The sequence below is a fragment of the Canis lupus genome, chromosome 18 (genome assembly GCF_003254725.2).
Source record: "Canis lupus dingo isolate Sandy chromosome 18, ASM325472v2, whole genome shotgun sequence".
Lineage (NCBI taxonomy): Eukaryota > Metazoa > Chordata > Mammalia > Carnivora > Canidae > Canis > Canis lupus.
This window is the reverse complement of record NC_064260.1, coordinates 26,769,268-26,791,668: the sequence shown is the minus strand read 5'-3', so window position 1 is coordinate 26,791,668 and position 22,401 is coordinate 26,769,268. Positions and strand designations below refer to the sequence as shown.

General features: G+C 40.3%; 1 long non-coding RNA gene across 2 annotated transcripts in view; it reads right to left on the bottom strand.

Annotated features, from left to right (window-relative positions):
* Positions 1-19,226, bottom strand: part of LOC112663508 (uncharacterized) — a 75,529-nt gene extending 56,303 nt beyond the window's left edge. For both annotated transcript variants that reach the window (XR_003139301.3, XR_003139302.3), the window contains exons 1-2: positions 18,927-19,226; positions 18,071-18,159 (exon numbers count right to left, since the gene is read on the bottom strand). This is a non-coding gene — a long non-coding RNA (uncharacterized LOC112663508). The remainder of the gene's footprint in view (positions 1-18,070; positions 18,160-18,926) is intronic.
* Between the last annotated feature and the right edge of the window lie 3,175 nt (positions 19,227-22,401).

The window sequence follows — 22,401 nt, the reverse complement described above, 5'->3', positions numbered from 1 at the left end:
ATACATCAGGGCACCTGAGTAGCTCAGTCAGTTGGCATCAGACTCTTGGTTTCAGCTCAGGTCATATCTCAAGGTCGTGAGATTAAGCCCTCAGTCAGGCTTGCCCCACTCAGCCTGAAGTCTGCATGTCCTTCTCCTTCTGCTCCTGCCCACCTATTCTCTCTCTGTCATAAAAAATAATAAAATAAAATAAGATAAAATAAAAAATCAATTATATATCTATGCACTAGAAACCCCAAAATGAAATAAGGAAAAAATTCCACCTAGAAATAAACTTAACAAAATAATTGAAAAACTGGGCAGCCCAGGTGGCTCAGTGGTTTAGCGCCACCTTCAGCCCAGGGCATAATCCTGGAGATCCAGGATCGAGTCCCACGTTGAGCTCCCTGCATGGAGCCTGCTTCTCCCTCTGCCTGTGTCTCTGCCTCTCTCTCTCTCTGTGTGTGTGTCTCTCATGAATACATAAATAAAATATTTTTTAAAAAAGAACTGAAAAACTTACCTTCTGAAAACTACAATACACTGTTGAAAGACATTAATGAAGACTTAAATAAATAGGAAGATGTCGGTTTTCATGAATCCAAGGACTTAATATCATTGTCAGGATTCCCCCATATGGATCTATAGATTCAACATAATCCCTAACAAATCTCAGTTGATTTTTTTTTTTTCAGAAACTGACAAGCTGATCCTAAAATTCATATGGAGATGCAAGAGATCCAGAATAGTCAAAGCAATTTTGGGGGAAAAAAGATGTTTGGGCCATGTACTTCCCAACTTCAAAACTTACTAGAAGTTGATAGTGATAAAGAAGACAAAGTGGTACTAGCATAAGGATAGACATAGATCAACAGAATAGAGTCAAGAGTCCAGATATGGATCTAAAATTATGGCCAATTTTTGACAAGGGTTCCAAGACAATTCAATGGTGCAAGAACAGTCTTTTCAAGAAATGGTGCTGGGACAACTCTGTCTATATATCTCCATATGAAGAAGCAGAGAGTTAGACCTCTACTTCATAGCATACACACAAATTAATTAAAAAATGCATCAAAGAGAACTGAATAATGTATATAATTGTTTTTTAAATAATTGTTGAATCACTATATCACTATACTGTACACCTGAAACTATTATAACACTATGTGTTAATTACACTGGCGTTAAAATCTTAAAAAGTAATAAATTTTTAAAATGCATCAAATATCTAGGTAAGTAAGAGCTTAAACTATAAAGCTCTTAGAAGACATACAGGAATAAATCTGCATGAACTTGGATTAGTCAACTTCTTTGTAGCGATGACATCAAAATCACAAGCAACAAAAGAAATAAATATGTAAATGGACTACAAAAGTAAGAAAATTCGTATGTCAAAAGACACCACCGATAAATACACAAGAGTAAAAAACTAAAAATAAGAAGCTAAAAAAAAAAAAGCTAACCCAAACTATGGGAGAAAATATTTGCAAATCACATATATACAAAAGGAATTTATATCTATAATACATAAGGAACTCTTACAACTCAACAACAAAAGACAACCTAATTTTAAAAGGAGCAAAGGATCTGAAGGGACATTTCTCCAAAGAAGATACCTAAATTGCCAATAAATACATATAAAGACAACTCAGCATTGTTAGCTATCAGGTAATGTAAATAAAAATAATGATGACATAAGCAGTCCCACTGGGGGGATAGGATGGGTATAATCAAAAAGACAAATGTAACAAATGTTGGTGAAGAAACATGAACTGTGTATAGTGGTGATGGTACCATATATAACATGGCACAACCACTTTGTAGAACGATCTAGCGGTTCTTCAAAGGATTACACACAGAGCTTCTGAATGATCCATCAGTTCAACTCCCAAGTATCTAACATAGATGAAAATACATGTCCACAGTAAAACTTGTCCATAGGAGCACTATTCACAATAGCCAAAAATTAGAAATGACCCAGCGTTCATAAACTGATTAACGGATAAATAAAATATGGTATATCCATAGGATAATACATTATTTAGCAATAAAAAGAAGTATTTGTACATACTACAACATGGATACACCTTTAAAACAGTATTAAAAGTGAAATAAGACAGTCATAAAATATCACATATGATTCCACTTATATGAAATGTACAAAACAGTCAAATATATAAAGACAGGAAGGAAGAAACGAGAAGTGGCTCTAATGAGTAAGCATTTTCATTTTAGAGTGATGAAAATATTCTAAAATTGTAGTGATGGTTGCACAATTCTGGGTATATAGTGAGAGCCACTGAACTTTATGGTATGTGAATTATATTTCAATAAAACTGTGAAACAAAAAGAATTCAGGTACGACTCTGATTTATGAACCTCCAGGACAGACAATGAGCCATTTTCCACCTTACAGAATTTCACAATGTTTGTTTCAGACATCTGAAGACACAAGTGCTATTTGCCTACAGGGAAACCTATTGCTTCCAGAAATTGTTCACCTAATATTGAAACAATATCCTTAATTTTCTTATTCTTTAGATAAGACCGAAGCTAAAGAATATGCTGAATCAAACACTTTGCAGGTAGAAAAGGGAGGAAGGATAATACCCAAGAGTTATTTTCTCTGCAGAAGTTTTTTGGTGTTTTCTTTTTTTTTTCTTTTTCCCTGTTGTGGTCACTAAATCATAGTAAACGCAGTAGGATATGAAAGTTTAACCTATTTTCTGACACGAAAATTCCAAGGTCATGCCTGTCGATGATACATTATAGGAAATCATTACATACATTCTGTTGAAGAAGGCCACCTTCTCCAGGATGAGAAGAAAATACTCCCTCTTCTCACAAAACAGAAAAGTAGTGAGGTAGTCATTGTGTTTATTTCAAAACTGACCCTGGGTAAAAAGGAAGCACTTATGCTGTGGCTGATAGTTTCAGTTTGTTGAAGATTTGAATTGAAAAACTTCCTGATTGGCTAAGAGCTACTGTGAGAGGAAAATAATATATAAGAGATTAAGAGAAGGTACAGTGTGGAGGGTTAAAAAAGATGGAATGTAGGAAGCTGAGAAGGTTTGAAGGAGGCAGGCAAGAGAGAAAAATCCCAGGAGATCAGAGCTGGAAAAGTGACCCCGAGGGGAAAATCTGATAAGCCCATGGGTGCCCACAGAAGGTCCACCCAACAGGACTGCACCTGTGTGTAGACATCACGTGGGCACATCCTTTGGGCCACACCAAGCCATCACCATGGGCAGTATGGAAGGTAACTCTGTTACCATTGGGATGTCCCTTACGGATGCCTCCCTGCCATGCTCCGGGGACCATTATAAGGACCAAACAGGATTCTAAGAAAGGGGCTATGAGGCGAGGATGGGGTTAATGGGGAAAACGTCAAGACTCATATTCGAAGGGATTGCAGTCAACAACCTTGTCCTTCAAGTGGATTCTCTACATAAATGAGTGTTACTACGGATTAGGTACTTATGGCACATATGTTGTAATATGATTGATCACTTAGGAAATCCTTTGAAAGAGGATTTTATTTTATTTTAAAGACTTTATTTATTTATTCATGAGAGACAGAGAGGAGAGAGAGAGAGAGAGAGAGAGAGAGAGAGAGAGAGAGGCAGAGACACAGGCAGAGGGAGAAGCAGGCTCCATGCAGGGAGCCCGATGTGGGACTCAATCCCGGGACTCCAGGATCACGCCCTGGGTGGAAGGCAGAGGCTCAACCTGCCCAGCCACCCAGGCATCCCAACGATTTTATTTTAGAGAAAATATTGATTATGATTTACAGTTGAGTCTGATACTTGAACTAGGGTGAAAAATAAATGAATTATTTTATGGGAGACTCCTACCATTGATTAAAACGTCTATTGAGTTCAAGGCACTATTAGTCTACATCATGGGAGGTAAATGTCGTTGTTCCTGTTTCATAAAGTAAACTGAGTGTCTGAGAGAACGAACATCTAACTCGGGGTCACACTGCTGGTAAAAATCTCAGACTTTCATCTCCAACTGGGCTTGTGCAATGTATTGTGACATCATTCTTATTTGGCTAATAAATTGCTTCTGAAGAATAAATGAGCAATAGGGTCATCGGTTTGTTTATTTGGGTTTTTTTAAGTGCATAGTGATGCCTATGTAGACAGTAAGGTAAGAATACTCTACTGTAGAGGCAAAATATGTATTTTTAATTTTTTTATTGAGATGTCATCATATTGGCTGAAGGGAGAAAAAAGGACACGGAGTTGTTTAGAAACTTGTGATGCGCCTGCATGCTATAATCAGAAGCCTTTTGCAGCCCCACTAATACCTTGGAATCCCCATTCCTTTGCTAATAATATGATTACACCCTTCTGCTTTGGTGTCTGATCCCAGCAACACCCCCACAGATAACCCAATTCCGGAGAACACCCAAGGTGAAATTCTATCGCTAGTTCCACTAATAATGAAAGCCATGCATCACAGCTGCAAATTGCCAAGGACCCTGGAGTAGGCTAAGAGGAGATATTTTAATAGCCTTAGGTAATTACTAAGCACAGACATTTGCCATAATAGGAAATGGAAGAAGCTGTATCTCAGGTATAAACTGCATAGCAAGAGGGCTGACCCTTCTTTTCCACAAGCACCTCCCAGCAATTTATTTAGACAGTATCACAGAAAGCATTTTAGGATCAAACCAGCTTTGGTGAGAAATCCCAAATTGCAAGGCTGAACAAACTTGGATATGCAGAATAAACTGAAGTTTAAGACTGCTCCAATGGAAAAAATCAAGAACTATATTTTTTCTCCACTTGCTAATTCACTTAATAAACCTAATAACCAAGATAGCAGTCTAATGCTGAGAGTACTAAGAGGAACTGCTTTGAGAAGACATTAGGGAGATATCTTAAACCCTTAAATGAGACTCAAAGGCATCCTATATAGAATTACACATATAGACCACACCTTTAAATAAAAGAATATGAATAGTTAATGTTAAAAAAAAATCTTTCAGTATCAACCAAGTGGGAAGCGAGCTTATTTTCAGCTGTCACTGCCTCTCCAGGATGTGATCGGGAATGCAATGTGAATGCTGCACTCCTCTTAGCTCTTGTTCATCAGGGAGCTCCCCTGGGCAAATTTCTCATTACTTTACCCAATATGGCTAGGCACTTTTTCTGATGTCATGTCCTGTATCTGTCTGTGGCCAAGCATTTAGCTCAATGTGTCCACCTGGAGTTCTATTACTGAACAGGGGCAAGCTCAGCTTAATTTCAAATCATACCAGCTTTTTATTCATTTAGTGTCAAGATCATCAATGACTTTCAAGTTTTAAAACCAATGGACAGTTTCTGGTCCCTAAAACACATTTTGCACTTGACATCCAAGGTCCCAAACTCTCTTGCTTTTCCTCCTACCACTCTGGCTCTCAGAATTCTTTACTGACCCCTCCTCATCAACCTGCCCTCTAAATTTTGAAATATTTTAGGTCTCTCTGTTAAGCTTCCGATCTTTTCTATAGGCATTAATGATCTCATCTCATCTCATGGTCTTAACTGTCATTTAAATACATTCACAATTGTATTTCTCTAGTTCTGACCTACTATTTCCTGAACTCCAGACTCAGCCTGCTGCCTACTCAACATCTTCATTTGTATGGCATGTGAAATTTATAAACACACACACGTATGTGTGTTAAATATATATATAGACAGTTGACCCTTAAATCACATGGGTTTGTACTGTGTGGGTTCACTTAAATGCAGATTTTTTTCAATAGATATATTAGAAAATTTTAGGAGAGTTTGTGGCAATTTGAAAGAACTCACAGATGAACTACATAGCCTAGAAATACAAAAAAAAAAAAAAAAACCCAAAAACTAAGAAAAAGTCAGGTATTGTAAGAATACAGTGTATGATACATATAACTTACAAAATATGTATTAATCAACTATTTATGTTATTGGTAAGGCTTCTGGTCAACAGCAGGTTATTAGTAGTTAAATCTGGGGGAATTCAGAAGTTACACACAGATTTTCAACTGTGTGGGGGTTGGTGCCGCTTGTTCAAAGGTCAACTGTATATCCATTCCTCTCTCTGTATCTATAAACGCGTTTCATCACTTTCTCTTACACTCCAAACCCAACCCAGCAACAAATCTCAATGGGCGGCCCCTTTAAAGTATATCCAGAAACTTATCACTTTTCGCCACACCTACCTCGGAATCCAAGCAACTAACCTGCTTACCTAGATTAGCCTAACACACCTCCCTATTTTTGGCTTTGTTCCCTTATATTCTACTCTCAGCACAAGTAGTGTGATGTCTTTTAAAAGCAAGTCATGTTAGTCTTCTATTCAACACATACTGATGGTCTTCTATCTCACTCAAAGTAAAAGCCAAAGTCCTTACAATGGCTTAGAAGGCTTTTAACAGTATGTGTCCCTCCCAACCCACCTCTCTTGACCTTATCCCCAGTGATTCTCTCACTGACTCACTCCACTCTGGCACAACGGCTTCTTCTTACTCTTCGCTGAATACAACAGTCAGGCCCCACTTCAAAGCTTTGCACTTGTTCTTCCTTTGCCTAAAATGTTCTTTCCTGTCTCCCTTACCTCCTTCAGTTCTCTGATTAAAATGTCCCCTTCTTTGTGAGACCCTCTCTGACCATCCCATTTTAAATTGTAATGTCCTCTCAGAATTACCTATTCCTCTTCTTTGCTCTTTAATTTTTCTAACACTTGTCATTATTTGGCATAACGTGTATTTTATCCTTGTTGATCTATTGTCTGTATCCTCTCATGTATGCAAGTTGCATGAAGTCAGGGATTTTTTATCTTTTTAAGTCAAGGCTGTGCCCCAGTTCCTCAAACAGTATGTGTCAGATCCAAAACAAGCACCTCATATATATTTTGAATGAATGAATGAATGAATGAATGAATGAGTAAATCCACAGTTATCTGCTTCATATTTAATAGCATGAAATATTTACTTAATGGCTAAGGATCAAAAAACTATAGGGTGCCATGATCTTCAAAATCATCAGTCCAGTGCATCTCCCTCTACAGATAACAAGGTAAAGTCTGAAGTAGACTCATATCCTCTGTTTCTCACCCTGGGTGCTGTCCATGAATGAGCCTACATGGACTGTTGCATAGTCTCCAGTTCCATTAGAGCTACAGGGCCCTTCCATTTTCTTCAAGTCAGCTTTCCTGCTGTTTTGTGTCAATAATGATGACAAAGATGTGATAGCACTAAGTTTATTGTGTTTACTATTCATTACTCATTGTACTAAGATTTTCTTGTGCATTATGTCATTTAATTCTCATAGCTGGTATTATTGACTCTTTCTTACAAATGAACACAAGACTTAGCAAGGTTAAGCAGTGTGAAAGAGCTCATACAGCTAATTAGAAACAAGAATCTGGTTATGAACTGAGATCTGCCTAAGTCCAGAACCCAAGATCTTGGCCTCTAAGGGTTGGCCTTTAAGAGGCCTCTCGCCTCCCTCAGGTCTCTGCCAAGTTGTGCTTGGCCCTATACAGAGGTGTAGACTCCCTTGGTAGTCCTGATGATGGCCACCATGAAGACAAGGCATTTAGAAGCACGCAGGCGATCCCTGTTTCAAAGACCTTTGGGGTGTAAGGGCAAGACTCCTCTCTATAAATGACAAGAACAAAAAAAAATAAAAAAAAAATAAATGACAAGAACAAAAATGACTGCCATAATTCACTTGAGGTCATCCATCTGGGTCTAAGCATAGCAAAAGTAATTGTTATGAAACATTCAACAGCACCCTCTATTTCTGTTTCCGATACTAGCTACAACATTAGAAGGGAAATTTGGATTTAATGAGACTGTTAAAGCAAATGTACATTCTCTCCTGGCTCATAAACAAGAAATAGAAACATGCAATCCTTTAAAAGCTCTTGCCAGCTAGAATTGGCTAAATTAATGATCTTAAAAAGCAATTTTGAAAAATTACATAATGAATTTAATTCTCCTTTCATTAAAAGATTTATCTCACATGGACAAAACATGTGCTCATCCCATGAAGCAAAATCTGGTAGACTGTCCAAATCCTGGTTCCAATACTTATTAGATATTAGATACAGATATTAGGAATGGTTTTTAGCCATGATAGGCCTCAATTTGTCCATTTTTAAGGGAATTAATGCCACCTATCATGTGCTTTAAAGACTGAATAATGTTATATATAAAAGTGCCTTGCACAGTAGCTGACGTATAATAGCTTCTCAATAAAGGTTAGTTTGTAAATCGGGTCCCTAAAAAATGCATTAATTGGCCAAGTGCAATGGCATGTTATCATTTGTTAAAGAAGTTTCAAAAGAATTTCTGAAAGTATTTTGTCAATCTTGTCACTTCAGAGGTAGCAAGCCTTTCCGTGGACTCCTGTAGACCTCACAGATCTGTACATATAAAGCTTAGAAGTAAAATAGTGAAGTCCTGGATAGTCACCCACATGTCATTATGAGAAACTGAAAATGATTCTCTGTGTGCGTGTGTGTGTGACATTAAGCGTGTGTGTGTGCCTGCCAAGCCCAGCAGGTGCTCTTAGAGCAAGTGATAGAGTCAAAATGTCTCACAAAGAAGAACAGTGTGCTCAGAGAAACAGAAGTACCTGTTTCTTCATAATAACAGGTATTATGTCATATTCTTCATAATAAATATATAATTATTTTTTTTAAGTTTTTTTGTTTTTTATTTATTTATGATAGTCACACAGAGAGAGAGAGAGAGAGAGAGAGAGGCAGAGACATAGGCAGAGGGAGAAGCAGGCTCCATGCACCGGGAGCCCGACGTGGGACTCGATCCCGGGTCTCCAGGATCGCGCCCCGGGCCAAAGGCAGGCGCTAAACCGCTGCGCCACCCAGGGATCCCTATATAATTATTTTTAATAGTAAATGAGCCTCTATCATAAGGATTAAGTTCACATGATGATTGAGGCTGAGAAAGCCCAAGATCTTCAGTCAGCAAGCTAGAGACCCAGGAGACCAATGTATATATATTTCTGGTCATGGTTCTGCTTCTCTGATTGAGGCCTAAGTGAGATGTGTTATTATCAACACTGAAGCCTAGACAATGAGAAACCCTGGTGACAGTCTCTTCTGTTTTTTTTCCAGAAAACCAATGAGAAAGCCTGAGGTCATATAAGACCATAAAAACTGATTTATCTGCCAATAGGATAAATCAGCTTAAATATGTCCATACATGTCAAAAGCCATAATGAGACTGAGATGTCATTAAGATGATATGATGATAATATTTCATCAGAGGAACAATGAATATTCAAATCCTACTGTTTGCCTACACACCACCTTTTCTAAGCAAGACAAAGTAACAATTGATGGATTATGGACCTTCACAGCTCTATTGAGATGATGCATAGATGGGTATACGTGTGGTACATGGTAAGAGATGTTGTAAAAGATAATTCAATCTCATCTTCCATAGTGTAAATTCAACAGACCATGCTCAAAATTTAACAAGTGCCAACATACGCACATTAATTAGAAATACAGAAGTAAATACCAAAAGGAGTAGCTATGATAATAGAAAGCAGTTGCCTCCACGGAGAGAAAACAGTGATGAGGGAGAGGGGTACAGTACAGTGTTGCCTTCTAATATGCCGTACGTATAGCTGATTAAAATTTTAAAATTAATGTAAAAAAGTATATACAAAGATTCCAATCATAGAGTTGCTTATAAAAATAAGAAAATTAACACTAAATATCCATACTCACAAAATGAATAAATTACTATATACTGTATAATGGAATGTACTATGAATGAAATAATCTTTAGAAGGAGAGTTTTAGCAGACATATGCTCATGGTTAATACAGAGCAGCAGGCTTCAAAATCGTACAATCAGCATCATCTCAAATAGGATAAAAATGAACTCAAGTAGGAAAAAGTTAACTGAAGGATGGAAATATCTGGATGTGTAAATGGTGAGGTATACACAAGTTTGTCCTCTGCTGCTTTTCACGTGTGGATTCACGTTCTCCAAAATTGTCACAATGAACATCAAAAGGAAGGGGGAGGGACAGGAAGAAGCAGAAGAGAAAGAGGAAGGAGGAAAGGGGGGGGTGGAAGAGCAGAGGGAGAGGGGGAGGTGATGGGAGCTGCAGTGACTCAAGGAGCAGGTGGAGAAGGCTGGTTGGTCCCAGTGGCACCCAACACTCTGTACCTCCTTGCCACGGGGACAGGGATGACAGACGCCTGGTGCCTTTGGAGTTGCTTTAAAGACTATCCCAGGCCATTCTGAAGGAACTGAGTGTTACTTCCTATGAAGGGGCTGCCCTACTCATGGTCTATATATACTCTTCTGCATCCCCTTTTCTAACTTTTAAAAGAAAAATTCAAATGAATTCATTTGGGGAATATGAAAAATAGTGAAAGGGAATAAAGGGGAAAGGAGAAAAATAAGTGGGAAATATCAGAAAGGGAGACAGAACATGAGAAACTCCTAACTCTGGGAAACTGAACTAGGGGTGGTGGAAGGGGAGGAGGGCGGGGGGTGGGTGTGACTGGGTGACGGGCACTGAGGAGGGCACTTGACGGGATGAGCACTGGGTGTTATTCTATATGTTGGCAAATTGAACAACAATAAAAAATAAATTTATTATTAAAAATAAATAAATAATAAATAAATAAATAAATAATAAGTAAATAAATAAATAAATCATGAACAAAGTGCACCCTTAAAAGTTAATGCTTAGATGAGTTTTGACGAGAGCATACACCTGCGTAAACATCACTGCGGTCAGGATATAGAGCATTTCCATCACCCAGGAAGTTCTTTTGTGTTCCTTGCAGGGAATACAACACTCCGCTGGGAAATCACTGCAGGTAACATCGCGTGGTTTATGCTGCTCGTTAAAGACCTTTGTATAAATGTAAGTGCACAGTACGCGTCCTTCCTTGCCTGCATTCTTTTGCTTGGCATATTTTGGGGATGTGCCCATGTTGTTGCATACATTAATAATAGTTTGTTCTTTTTTATTGCTAATTAGTGTTACATTACTCGAACATACCATAATTTGTCCATCTGTTTGGATACTTTCCGGTTTGACCCATTACAAGAAAAAAAACACTGCTATGAAGAATTGTGAACATGTCCTTTTGTGGACATATGTCTTCACTTCTTTTCAGCAAATAACTTAGAAATGAAACTGCTATGCTATAAGGGCAGATGGATGTTGAACTTTTTAAGAAATCACCAAGCTGTTTTCTGAAGAGGTTATACTTTTGTACTCCCACTAGAAATGTAGAATTATTCCAGGTTGCTCTACATTTCTGCATATATTTGGTATTGTCAGTCTTCTTTCTTTTAGCTACTATACTAGATGAAAAGGTGTATCTCATGATATGGAATATGTTTACTTTTTGGTCATTTGTGTGTCATCTTCTGTGAAACGTCCATTCAGGGTTTTTTGGTCTACTTTTAATGGGTTGTCTTTTTATTGAGACATTGTGGGGATTTTTTAATCTTCTAAATACAAACCATTTGTCAGAAATACGCATTGCAAATATTTGCTACAGACAGTGGCTTGACATTTTTTTTTGACTTGACATTTTTTAATGGTGTTTTGTAAGAAACAGTTTTTTTTTAATTTTTATTCTTATGAGATTCAGCATATTATAGTTTCTCTTTTTTAGCTAGTGCTCTTTCAGTTCTAAAATATCTTTGTCTGCCCCATCGTTGCAAATATATTATTCTATGCTTTCCTTTAGATATATTATTCATTTCAAATTAATTTTTGGTATGAGTAAGGATTGAGTCTAATGATTTATTTTGCTTTCCTATATGGGTAGCCAGTGGTGTCAGCAGATTTGTTGAAAATATTTTACTTTCTGCATTGAATTACCTTTGTACTTACAAGAAATAGATTTGCTTTTTATTAGGGTCCTACAGGCACAGCTTTCTCCCACAACAGGGGTGGTCAAGAATGTCTATGCTCACCATTTGCAAGAACAAACAAGAAAGAATAAAGTCAAAATCATTTTGAATTCCTACCCCTTTCCTGAGATGTTCCCTAATGGGTATTAAGTACTTCATCTAAGAAAGGAAGCATTTCAAAGAAGCAGCTACATAATGTACTAGAGAAATCTAAATCTTTGTGCATGTCTCAGATCCTTTCTGGTGCAAATCTTGGTGTTTCTAAAAGTTAAGCAGAGGGAACAAACATTTACGGAGGGTTTAAGTTTTGCCAGGTACTTAAGCAAGCATTTTAAGAACATTATCTCCAGTACCGCTCTTATGGATACTATGAGGTAGCTATCTGAATTCCATTATGTGGATAAGAAAACTAAGAGCTTGGTACAGTCACTTGGCCGGTTGGTGGTAGAAGCAGGATCTGGCTGTGTTTGCTTGCATCCAAATCCACAGTCCTTTAGGATATTTCATGTGACCGTTCACAGAAGAAATCTGAAGGACATCCCATTAGGGGACAAGAAAATAGATGGAGAATGTTTCTAGTATTCTTGAGCTACAGGATCATCAATCCTCTTTCAAAATCCTTAAGTTGTGAGAGGTTTCTTCTCTTTACCAAATTTACCACCTCAATTTTGGGCCTTGAGCTAAGTTTCGAATAATATAATACCCTGAAAGCCACTGGATTGGAGCAGATCCCTGAGTATTCTCAGGGGCATGTGTTGGTAGACTCAATTACAAGAGCAAGGATAGCTTTTATATATTTTCAATGGAATTTTAAAAATAAATATATTTTCCCTAAAGCAAATTTATTGGCTGACAAACTGAGAATTTACTTGTAATTACCGCCTTCCCCACTCATGTACACAGATACCTTAGACACTAATTATTACATGATTCCCTTGACAGTATCTTATTTTCCCATGTACCAAGTAATCATTGTCAGCTGTAAATAACAATAAGAAGACAACATGTGCCAGGGCCATATTGTGTAACAGAGTTTATATGGCTTGCACTCATGTAAAAGAAATAAAAAAGGCAGGCACTGGCCCTGACAATCACAGGAATTTAGGGTTTGCAAGTGAGGTTCTCTTTTGTTAACCTGACAAAATTAGTCATGCTTCCTGTATCTTTCTTGCCACATTTTTGGGCACTGTTAGATTTTATTTGGGGAGTGTTGCATGTAGCCAAACTTATTCAAATGCATTTGTTTTCAAGCAGACTGAAGCATACCACAACAAAGCTATTCGTATTTGTTACCTCCCTCCCCATGATATTTGCTGGAAATGTAAGGCAAACACACACTCTCCTTTTGAAATGATGGCTCTGAAGAAATGTAAGCTGGCTGCTGCCACTACCATGTCACAAGAACTTATCCGTGTGTCAAGTCAATGAAGAGAAAGCAGAGCTGAGAAATGAGAGAATGGATGCTGATCAAATTTAAACTTTGGCTTCGTCCACACCTACGTCAGATTAGGTTTCCATGTCCAACAACGAAACTGTCCCTGAGAAATACTCAAGGTAAGTCCATGGGGACAAAGCGCCAAGCATGTTGCCAACACGCACTGATGCACAAGCATCAGAAATGTCACACAAAGTGGGCATCTAAGAAAAGCAGCCTTGGCTCCCAAGCTGGCTTCTGCTAACAAGATGTTCTCTGAAGATGGTTTTGTTGGGGTTGGACCTAACACCAAAGGGCACACAGAGGAACAGGTTCTATCTGGCTGGCTAGCAGGAGGCATCAGGTGGAGGGGGCACAAGTACATCCTGACGCACCTGTTTGACTTACGTGGCACTTAATCATGCACTGGCTATGATGAGCCTGGTGATGCTGTTTGTAGCAAGTCTTGTATTATGTAGCCTTTTGTGTGAACGTGACTCCAATCCCCTCTTACACTTCAAGCTCCTCAAGAAAGTGCTATGTGTGATGCTTTTCAAAATTCCTCGTGGTGCCTGGCGCAGACCTTGATATACAGCAGATTCTCATAAATACTCACTGAATTAACGGAAGAATCAAACATCAAATGAATGAAATACCGTATCATTGTTAAGGTCACTGTATAAATAAAACTTTATCAAATCCAATTTACCATCTGTTTACTTGATTCTGTTTTTCCCTTCCTTGTCCTTATTTAAAATGACCCTCTCAGGGTATTATGCTGAGCAGAATAAGTCAAACAGAGGAAAACAATTATCATATGATCTCACTCACGGGTGGAATTTAAGAAACGAAACAAAGGAGTACAAAATAAAACAAGACGTAATCAGAGAGGGAGACAAACCACAGGAGACTCTTAATCATAGGAAACACTCAGGGTTTCTGGACGGGAGGGAATGGGGTAACTGGGTGATGGGATGAGCACAAGCTGTTATATCAGACTGATGAATCACTGACCTCTTCCTCTGAAACTAATAATACACTATATGTTAATTAACTGAATTTAAAGAAACCAACAAAAAACTCTAAGCCAAAACATTCAGGAATAAAATATTACACAGGCAAAAAACAAAACTAAACAAAACAAAACAAAACAAAACACCCTCTCCTACTTTTTAAGTCTCTGAACTATATACGAAGTTTGGGTTTAGTCTGAATGTTTAAAACTCAAGCAACCTTCCCCAACTTCTTTGTCTTGGCTCCTACACTTACCTTTTAAGAGTTAGGTGATTTTTCTTCACCAGTAACTTTTTTTTTCATAGGGTGCATCTCCACTATTTTTCAAAACTAGCCCATCACTATGCAGAAAGCTACCCCATTCTAAACCATGAGCCTTGTTCATGGCCAAGACAGAATGAGGACTATATCCTCCAAAATAAATCGTGTACAGGACTTCTGTTAACAGCCCAGACATACAGTCACACCAAAGTCAGATCTCTGGCAGTGGACCTTAGAAATCCCCTCTTTCTCTCTCTCTCTCTCTCCCTCTTTCTCTCCCTTTTTCCAATTATCCCCAAGAGAATTTTATGCTCGCAAAGAATGAGGATCACCGTGAATTACTTTGACTTGAGAAACGGAGGGAGGCAAAGCACCTCCTTACGTTCAAAGGACTCACTATGGTAGCAGGGATGAAGTTAGTTGTTAGTAAGTATCTGCTTCTCCTAGAACAGGAAAACTCTTCAACTCTTCAACGTGAAGAATTATTTTGGACAAGCAACAGCATTACAGAGAAACATTCCATTCTAGAGCTGAAGTTTAGAGGTGAAGCCAGAAGCTGTTTAATGTCCCACCATCAGGCCCAGGAATCTTTTCCAAAATTCTTTTCAGGGTAATAAAAGGATCTCAGTTTCAATTATAAGGCTCAGAACACAGAGGTTATTTTTGGACATCTATCTCCTCTTTGTTTAGGACAGAACCACCAGCATGGGTTTACACTTGATAATTCACTTAAATATCAGTGAGACTATCCTGTCAGAAACCTTCAAACGCTGTGTGATTGGAAACCCTTGGGAAATTTCCCTTTAGGGGGCCTGACAGCCCTGGAAATACAAAATAATGATTTTTTTTCCTTTTTCCAAGAATAGATGTGTTGAATAACTGCAGTTATTTTTTTATGTAACATATGCTATAGTCTCTGAACTCTTTCTAAAATATATGCTACATAGCTACAATACTCAGAAAAATATGTGATCTAAGAAATTCCTCCCTTAAAGTTTCCCTCCATTAAGAAGCCATGTTTGCCTCACTCATTCTCTAAAGACGAGGGAAATTTTTGCCCTATGGTATTGGGAGCCAGGGGGGGGAATATTGGGATTATACTACATAAGACCTATGATTTCTGTTTGAGGAGAGAAAATTAAAAAGGTGAGAAGACCTCCTGGCTCCCTAACAATCCCTCAGTGTGGCCCACAGAGTATCATACAAAGAGCGAGGAATGCTTGAGCCTCTAGAACCTGGGAAAGGCAAGAAAGTAGATTCTTCCCAAGAGCCTCCAAAAGGAAAATAACCCTGCTGACATCTTCATTTTAGCCCCACTGAGACCCATTTCAGACTTTCAACATCTAGAACTGCAAATAAATAAACTTATGGTGTTTAAGTCACTGAGTTTGTAGTAATGTGTTACAGCAACCATAGGAAACCAATGCATTTCATGATAAGTAATTAATTAGCGACAGGCAGAGGTGGGAACAAATTTTCGTAGAAATCAGTTGATAAAAATTACACTGACAGGTAACTTGGAATAAATATACGTGCAACAAGCAAAATGTTCTGTAAACCATAACAAGTACCCTAAAATATATGCCAGTAATTTTGATGCAGCCCATGTAAAGACAAGAATATGAGGGCTTTTTCTGGAAGTGAAAAGTGACTAATAAAACCAGAACTGCACTGAAGATCATTCACAGGTTTCACACATATTCTGAGGCATAAAACCTCATGGTTAAGAGCATGGGTGCTGAGACCAGACTATTTAGCTCTGTCAGTTGTTCATTCCGTTGACCTTGGGCATAAACACTCAAAGCTTGCATTTCCTTAGACATTTAAAAAAAGGGTAATAACATCTACTTTATGGAAGGATGAAAATTAAATGGGTTAACTCAACATAAAACACAGCACAGTGCCCATATATAATGAGTTCAAAAATGTCATCTATTTGTATGATATTTTCATTCTTACATTGATAGAGTTCTCATTCCAAACATTGGCACTTTAAGCAAATTATTTTGTTGTCTTCATTAAGACCCAATTAAACAACTGCTCCCAGGACGCTACAGTGTCAGGACTGGGTGGACCCAATGGAAGAATCACGGTTCACACTCAGGTACCACACAGTAGGAAGAGCCAGGTAAGCATCTCTGCTGGCAGGATTTTGTCTTAATGAGGGGTATTTCTGCCTGGGTGAACTTCACATTATAGCAGCATCTGGAGCTAATCTCTGCACCCAGCGGGTGTCTGTGGACACCAATGACTCCCATTCCTACCATAAGAGAGAGGAGTAAAGAGTTGAAATCAACTGAAAAGGAAGGTAGCAGAAACACCCGTAGTTCTTGGCATTACTGAGCCTAAAGAATGGCTGAATTGCTTCCTTATGAAGCAGCACAGATGCTAGAAACTTGCACCTGTTCTTAGGTGTGAAAAAGGAGAAGAGGAAAAAAAAAAAAAACAGAAGAAACAAGAACATCAAGGGAGAAAGAGACCAGTTTTCAGAAGTCACAAAGACCAAAACTCTACAGTAGGAGAATAAATAACCATTTGGGGACCTATCCTCCTCACCGAACTATGAGTTTTTCACAGAAAATACCTTCCTCACTGTTGTGAGCCACACAGTAGACACCCAACAAATATCTATTCAACTGAGTTCTAAGGGTGAAATACCATAAAATACAAAATTATGAAATGTGTGGCAGGATAATTTAATCATCTGTGAGATATTTTCCTTTCTACAGAAGGTGTGTGTGTGTGTGTGTGTGTGCGCACCATCCAAAGGGAGAAGATTCCAGGCTTTGTATCCTAAAATCCAGAGATCTCCAGCGAATTAAGCTGATTTGTTTTATTTTATTTTTTTATTTTTTATTTTATTTTATTTTTTATTTTTTTAATTTATTTTTTATTGGTGTTCAATTTACTAACATACAGAATAACCCCCAGTGCCCTGTCACCCATTCACTCCCACCCCCCGCCCTTCTCCCCTTCTACCACCCCTAGTTCGTTTTTTTTAAAAGCCAAGGTCTACAGAGACACAGACCCAAAGTCTACGCATAGGGTGCAGGATACAGCCCTGAGCTATGTGAACGGAAGACACAGCTGAAAGGGAGCGTCCTAAGGCAAATTAAGCCAGTTAGGGCTTTGGGGGAGACTTCCAGGGATGCCAGGGAGACAAGGCCTTTGACCAGGTGGCTTGCAGGTGTTGGAACCATCAACACGGAGGGCCACAGGGGTGAGCGCTGGGGTTTTGAGGCCTCAGGTAAAACTTCCTGGTTCCACGGGATAGAAAAAAAGGTTTCAAGGGCAGCCTGGGGGCTCAGCGGTTTAGCACCTGCCTTCAGCCCAGGGCGTGGCCCTGGGGTCCCAGGTTCAAGTCCCATGTTGGGCTCCCTGCATGGAGCCTGCTCCTCCCTCTGTCCTGTGTCTCTGCCTCTGTCTCTGTGTGTTTATCATGAATAAATCTATTTAAAAAATATAAAAAAAGAAAAGGGGGATCAAGATAGCCTCACCAGTGTCAGCTGGGCCTGCGATGGGTTAAAGACTCAGAGCCCTCCATTGCAGGGGGTACCATGTAAATCCTCCGATTCCTTGCAGGACTCTAAGAAAGGAGGACGATGAAAAGGATGCAAAGAGTCATTTAATTTGATTTGGAAAAATAAAAACATGTCATGCTTCTGTCCAGACAGCAGTAAGACAAAATTCATATACCTGTATACAAACGATAAGACTGCCCTGAAGCGTTAAAGCAGCTACCTCTGTTTAGTGCCACTATAATATTCATTTTTCAAACACATACATATACACACACATAAGTACGTTTCTTTTAAAAATTAAAGTATGAAGAATCCACATTCCTACCCTCTACTCTATAGATAATGGTGAAACGATTTTTTTTCCTGGGAGCGACAGATGTCGCCCTTCTTTGGAACAAAGTTAAAGTGGGCGCCTGGCCCTGGCCCCCAAGAAGTGGGGACCCCTTGGGCTTCCCCGTCCCCAGGGCCCGGGCCAGCACCTGCTGCAGCCCACGAGCCAGGCGGCCGAGGCTGGAGGTTGGGGTCTCCCTGGAGAAGACCCCCGCCAACTGCTCCTGCCTCCGCTGGCACCCAGGTCATCCAAGCTCTGACATTAGGAAGTCTCGGTGACTATGGGGGGGCGTCGGTGTGTCCCCAGCCACCTGGGGGGGCTGGGTGAGCCTTGGGGTGCAGCTCCCAGCTGCTGAGGGCCGCGGGGCCAGGGGAGGGTGAGGGCCCAGGCCGCGGGTCAGGATCCTAGGCCGCGGCCCAGGCCTAGGCCTCTCCCCGCGGCCCTGGCACAGGCCCTGGCCTTGGCCGCCCACGGGCCCCTCTGGGTGGGGGAACAGCCCACCTTGTTCCCTTTTGTTTGTGGTGACAATGGGTAGCATCCAAGGCACCGGACCGCAAAGCATCAGGAAGGAGCCCGCCGCTCCCACACCTGGAGTCTCCCTGACAGAGGGGCCGCCTTACTCCCGGTCCCTCGGCCTGACACCCGGGCCTCGCGGGCGGGGACCCAGAGGGTGGATGGCACCGACCCCCACAGGCTGGGAAGGGGCAGCCACCTGGCCCGGCTCCCTGCCCCTGCTCAGGGCCGGGGCACAGGTTAGGCCCAGACCAACTGCCACCCAGCCCAGCAAGGGAAGCCAGTCGCTGGGGCGGGGGGTGGGGGGGCAAGGAAAGGGTAGCAGCTGACATGACTCAGGGGTCAGCGGGTCTCTGACACCCCCCGGGGACAAGCACGTGCGGGGTGGCCTCCCCCTGCTACAGCCACCCGGCCGTAAGCTTCCCACGGGACCTCAGGGCTCCCCGCTGGCCCCAAGGCCAACCTGACCAGCCGGGAGCTCGGCCGTCTGTCCATCCACCCGACCGTTAACCCGAGGCCCTCTGCAGGCCCCTGTGCCTAGGACAGGGTTCGTGCTCCCCGTGAGGCATGAAGGTGTCTCCCCCTCACACGTCGGCCCGGGCTTAACGTTTTGAGCTTCATTTAATTCTGCTGTGACCTCCCAGACCGAGATCTCCTGGTGATGATCAGAGAGCCGGTCACAGTGCTCCCGTAGACTTGTTGCCTTCAGAGCACATTTGATTTTATTGATTTTCTTATAATGTTTGTAATTGTTCCAGTTTGTGGGAACTTTTTTCTTTCCTTCCTTTGTGTCCCCCTAATTGCTTTATCTTTAACAAGAAAGATGTGTTTGTGGCTTGTTGATCTCTGCCTTCATTAAGAATGTATGTGGCAAGACAGGCTTGGTAAAGAAAGGCAAAACTCTATTATCAAAAATTTCAATTATGCCTTCTATAGATGTTCCTCTTTCATTAAAACACTGCAAAATGTCTTTGTCCTTCACGTCATGAATATCATGGAGGGGGGAAATCTGTAACGCTCAGCGCTTTGATTCCAATGCCCTGTTACCAGTGTTTGGAATAAAACAGTTTAACTTGGTTATTTGATCCTCTTCGTCCTTCTTAATGCCTCTGCATTATCCTCTGTGTTTTGACAAAGGGAATGAGTAGCCATCCAAGGTCAACCCAAAAGCCCCGAGGAGGAGCAGTCCTTTCTATGCGCGCAGATACAACAAACATTTACAAACAAAATGCCAAGGAGGTTGTCAATTACTGGGAATAAAGAGAACAAAAGACAAGTTTCCCGATGCTAAAGCTGGGTGAAATTGCACAAGGGGATGAGGCCCATCAAAGCCTCCAGCTGTGAGGGTTCAGGTCATTGAGGTTTCAACCAGGGACTCTAGAATCGCACAAGTTGGAGTTCAAGTCTTGGTTTGGTTACGTGAGCAACCTCAGGCAAGTTACGTGACCTATTTGAGTTTCCCCGACCTATAAATATGGGTACCATGCAGGACCTCTCAAGATTTTTGTGACTGTTAAATTGATACTGCAGGTAAAATGCTCATCAGAGTGTCCAGTACAGAGTACGTACTCAATGAGTTTTAACTCTAAGATGGACTCGGATCCTACCTCACTGCCATTAGCCACTAGACTAAACACAGAAGGTTCCCCATTAACGCTTACTGACTGAAGTCAGTCCGGAAAATTCTACGCCCAATCAGATGATGAGACATCACACGTTAAATTGACGATTTCCACCCTATGTTGGGGAAGTTAAACGGGTATTGGGCTTAAGTGGGTGGGAGCATGAGTGTGCAACTTAGGTTTACTGCAGTCCAAATCTCTCACGTTAACGCCAGCCTCAGGTTATTTCTATTCATTTAAAGTCAAGACGATGGTCAACCAGCAGTCTGCAAATCTGTTTATACTCCACAATTCCAATTTCTGGCTAAAGCAAATATAACAGGAATGCTGAATTGGAGCATACTTCTTGGTGCATCCAATTGCATCTTCCATTAAGTCCAGCTTCGGTCCTTGTCCTTAACAATAAAATGGGCGCACAGGACTCCGTGCTAGATTCAAAGTACACCGCGCTGGTCCACCAGGTGTCGCCTCCATGGCAAAAGTAACTATAAAAATAATAACTCCGGAAGAAAGGAGAATCGTCTAAATCTATATTGAAAAGCTTTGCAAAAATTATAACATCTTAAAAATCATCAGTTGAAAAAAAATAGGCCAACAGCCTTGAGGAAGAAGAATAATAACCAGTTCCAACAAACAATCAATAGCTAATTATTGAGCACTTCCTAAGCATTCAGCATTTTCCAAAAGCTTATCTAAGAATAACCTTCGAAATTCTCTGCCCATGTGGGTAATGACCTGAACTGATATCAGGTATAAGAAATGGAGCAGACTGAACCAATAAAACGAAATCATCAAAAAATGTAGCCCATGTTACACAGCAAGAAGGTTTCAGTATATAGGACACAGAGAAGTGTTGTGGACAAAATCTCTATGGAAGTTTAGAATAAATTTGTTTAAGGCAATGTGCTTAAGGCAGATACTGTCAAAAACAGCACAGAAAAAATTTAGGAACTGACTGTGGTTTATAGAATTCTCCTTTTTTTTGAAGGTTGGTATTTACCATCATCCTGATAAATGCTCCTTTACAGTCTATTCATTCCTTGTCGGCCCATATCCCCCACCTCTAGTATTTATTGCATAAAGGAATGTTTCTCAGGCTATTCAGAGATAAATCTCTTCATTGATGGAAGGTTTTCACACTGCCTATTATGTGCCTATCTAGACTCAGCCAACAATTTATTACCACTTGAAAAAGGAGGCAATGAGGTAAAAGACTGAATTGTTTTTATGTCCGTGTCTATATTTCTTAAAGAGTAAGAAGCTTTATAAAAGAAATTCATCCTGGAACCACATGAACCACCATTCATTTGGAATAAAGTGAGCTTGTTATAAAATATTGAAAACAGAATCAAATTCTAGGAGGCTGTCACTATGTTTTACTACCAGGAGCTATTAAAATCTCCACCCAGTTGCTTTCTGCCTCTTACCAACTAACATAATACTATGAGCCTCCAAATACGAGCTCCTTGCACCACAGATAGAATCCACATATAGCACCGGAACACAGGCCCTCACATCGCTCATTGAGGGAGAGTCCCATCCACTGAATAGGATACGTGCAGTCTTATTAGCCCTGATATATATCGCGTGCTTAGTAGAAAGTACTAGGACGTAGTCCCAGGCTCATCACTAACACACTCTGTTACCTTGGACAAGTCATTTAACTTCTCTTCTCATTTTCCTAATGTAAACGATAAGACTGTAGATGAGATAGCCTCAAAGATCCTTTTTATTTAGGTCCTACATTATCTGAGTCTGTATTTCCCAACCAATGAAAACGCCCGGCCACCACATCCACTACTGACTAATGTACTTTAGTGCTGCCTGCACATGTGCTTTGG